This window comes from Gastrolobium bilobum, unplaced genomic scaffold (genome assembly GCF_033153095.1).
Source record: "Gastrolobium bilobum isolate Gb01-03AN ecotype WA unplaced genomic scaffold, APGP_CSIRO_Gbil_v1 utg20188, whole genome shotgun sequence".
NCBI classification, from domain to species: Eukaryota; Viridiplantae; Streptophyta; class Magnoliopsida; order Fabales; family Fabaceae; genus Gastrolobium; species Gastrolobium bilobum.
In genome coordinates, this window is record NW_026899983.1 from 99,954 (window position 1) to 103,166 (window position 3,213).

Genomic DNA, 3,213 nt, shown 5'->3' on the forward strand with positions numbered 1-3,213 from the left:
AATTGCATAATCATTATTTTACTATTATGTTTTAAAATAAATTAAGTGTGGTCATATCTTATGGATGCTAAGTAATCTCCTTAAAAAGTATTAATTAACTACACAAAAAGCTCTAATATATCACAAAAATAAATATAATAATAAACAACATAACTATTCTAGTTATAAAATATTTATGTGGATAGTATTTGGTTTCTCATGATTTTTGACGTATCTTATAACCATCACATTAATGGTGAGTTGAAGTATAACTATATTTCTATTATGTTTAGAGTCTTATATAAAGACATGACTTCTATGGAAAATTAGATGCAATGGATTCAGAATTTGGTGACATTCTTATGCTTTCCCTAGAGTTCACAATTTTATCTTTCTTCATTTTCTCTCTTCATTTTCCTTTATTTATTTCTCTCCCTTCATTTTATAACATGTTATTAGCATGATTCGTCTCTACAATAACCAAATGAGTGAGGTTGTGTCTCTAAATATAATCAACCAAGCATTAATCTTTATCAACCAAGTGACAAGTTTGATCAAGTTGGAGATTCTATTGAAAAAGTAATATATGCATATTATTTTGTTTTGAATCTAATTCACAATTCAATTATTTTTTATGTCCTTGTTCATATTATTTCTAGTATAAATATTATTCTGTCTTTGAGACATAGATGTCCAGTCCAATAGACTAGTATATTAATTTTGGATCTAGGGCCCTCTCCAAGGTATCTATGAAGGAGATACCCTTGAGCCAAGCAGATCACTGTGCACAATGAACTAATAACGGCTTTTGCCAATGGGGTGTGTGTGCGTACAGTGGCAGCATAACAGTAAGGGAGAGAGCGTAACGTACCTTTAGGGTTTACCTGTTATTTATAGAGGTTACCTGTGGGTAATACGACGTGGGCCTTTAGAACCTCTGATAAGGGCCCAGGCCTGTCTGCTACGCTGTCGTATTAAGATTAGTATCCTTGATAGATACTATCCATAATTATACTTGATTTAAATCTTGGGTTTCCCATTATTGAGCCTGCCATTCAATGGGCCCCTTATACTGGTCCATAACAGTTGCCCTTCAGCCAGGCTACCTGGGTGTTCGGGTTGCCGAGATGAATTTTCTCGCATTTTGCTTCAGGTTTTCTGCTGAGCTAAGAATGTTTGAGCTTTTTGTGAACTCTTTGCATACGTGTTCCTTATATCTCAGGATTTTCAATCGGGGTCCTCATTGCCCCTTATCTCGGTGGGTTAAGCATAAATCCGGAAAGACATTTCACGTACTCCCATACCGAGTTAGGGATGAGCTTGAGTAGTTGCGATCCAACTGGCGAGTTGCCCCCAAGCATCATCCCTTACGCACATATCCTGAGTTTGTAATTATATAAACGAAGAATTATAAATCAATCTAGCGTAAAAAGGGTTCACATAGGGCTCGTGACCCTAACTACAATAAAAATTACTAGCCAAGCATAATCATGGCTAAAAATAATCCAATATTCAAAAGCATAAAATTAAAGAGAAAAGAGAAGAAGAACTTGATCTCAGGAATCCTGTCGGAGCTCTGTCGTCGTCTCTCTTCAGAAGAATAGGTCTCTATGCCTAATTCTGTCACAAGGATCCTATTTATAAGTCTCTTTTTTCTTCTTCCAAAAATACCCATCCGAAAACACGGAGTAAATTTCTAGCAACCCGGCTCCACTTCGCGCTGAGTTACTGTCCAATTGTGAAAAGTCGGACGCGTGCTTCTACGTGGACCGGCGCCAGTTGGCGCCACCTCTTGTATTTTGGGTGCCACTTGGCGCCAACTTCCTTGCATTTTTGGGCGCACAATGGCGCCATGATGCCTTCACTTTGGTGCCACTTAGCATGACTTGGGCGCTGGTTGGCATGGTGGCGCTAGTTTGCGCCATTTTAGCGCCAATTCTCTGGACTTTTGTACTATGCAACATGGCGCTAGATTGCGCCACTGTGGCTCCAAGTTGCGCCATTTCTCTGGACTTTGACCTATGTGACATGATGCAACATGGAACTTTCCTGTGTGTGGAGTCACGTTAACAGGCTTTTTATAATTTGTAATTTTCACTCCTCTTTTTCCTGTAAAAACACAACCAAAAGGTGAATATTATTGACATAGAAAGAGTCAATATAAATAGCAAATATGTATTTAAATTGCTCTCTTATGACCCAATTCTAATCAATTTTAATACTGAAAAACCACACTTGCCAGAGGCACATCAAACCATTCCCAGATTTAAACGTTGTTGTCCCCAGCAATGTACAAGACTCAATCCCGGAAGCAATTAATTAATCCAACATGACATCACACAGACAATCAATAGCTCACTATGCTAAGCATGACTGAATCAATGCAAAGAACTCGTAACAATGCCTTCTATTCTCATGAGAATGTCAGAATCTAACTTGAACACCCCTCACCAAGATAAACATATAACGCTCAGCACTCAAGTGTTTGGGGGAATAACAATCACTCAATCCATCACAACAATAACACTACCATAAGCTTGATCATATTCTCAAAAATTCTTAAAAGTGAAGAATCAAACACATGCATCAATTGATCAAAAGGACTTCACAGGTTGTAATTTGGCCGGGTTAATGGGTAGGAATATATGGAAAGTAGCTCAAACAACAATGAGATTGAAAAACTGATATTATTTCATTTTTAACAAATTCAACTCAATTGTTTTGCTCCACTTACATTCCCACAGAATTTCAGGAATTAATTCTTATCAACCACCTTTTCTTTACATTCACCCTTTTTCTTTTCTTTTCTCTTTTTTTTTTAAGGGCACAGATAAAATTTTACCTCCCCTAATTACTTGACCTTTGTGGAGCTTACCTCAATTTCTTTATTTTATTTTTCAACACATCAGTAATTCAATCTCAATTAAGGTAAGTCACATAGATATAGGCTAAGCCATCAATCAGGAATTATGAACAAAAAGGCTCAGGCTCAAAGGGGTTAGCAATGGAAAAATTCATACAGGTGGGTTATTTTTGGCCAATAGCTAACAAGAACAAAATGCCTTTATCATATCAACCAATGCATGCATAACATAGAAACAGAGCAAGTTCTAGAATGCTATCACAGTGAGGTCTCTCAGAATAAAATAAGTGTTTAAGCATAAAACCTCACCAGCTATGATGTTAAGCTAGACTTCCAAGAGAAACATCAGGCATCATTAATCATTCAATCAC